Below are 278 nucleotides of genomic sequence, written 5' to 3'. Positions count from 1 at the left end.
TAATACTAATGTTTTTAATGTCTTTAATACAAAGTTTCCTTTTAATTATATATGTACAAGCAAACTGCACATATATAATTCAAGAAAACTTTTTTTTTGAAAACCTTGCTTTAAGTCACTAAAGACTCTCAGCCCTAAACATATACCATAGAAATCAACCTTACGGTTCTGAACACATGATGGGCGATTAATTCCATTTTTCTCTCCCCTCCCCCGCCCCTTACTTCCCTCCCCCCTCTCCCATACCCCATACCCTTAGATACTTACCCCTTCTTCCC

The sequence above is a fragment of the Penaeus monodon genome, chromosome 34, assembly GCF_015228065.2.
Source record: "Penaeus monodon isolate SGIC_2016 chromosome 34, NSTDA_Pmon_1, whole genome shotgun sequence".
In the NCBI taxonomy this organism is placed as follows: domain Eukaryota; kingdom Metazoa; phylum Arthropoda; class Malacostraca; order Decapoda; family Penaeidae; genus Penaeus; species Penaeus monodon.
The sequence above is the reverse complement of the archived record's forward strand: the minus strand, read 5'-3'. Positions refer to the sequence as shown.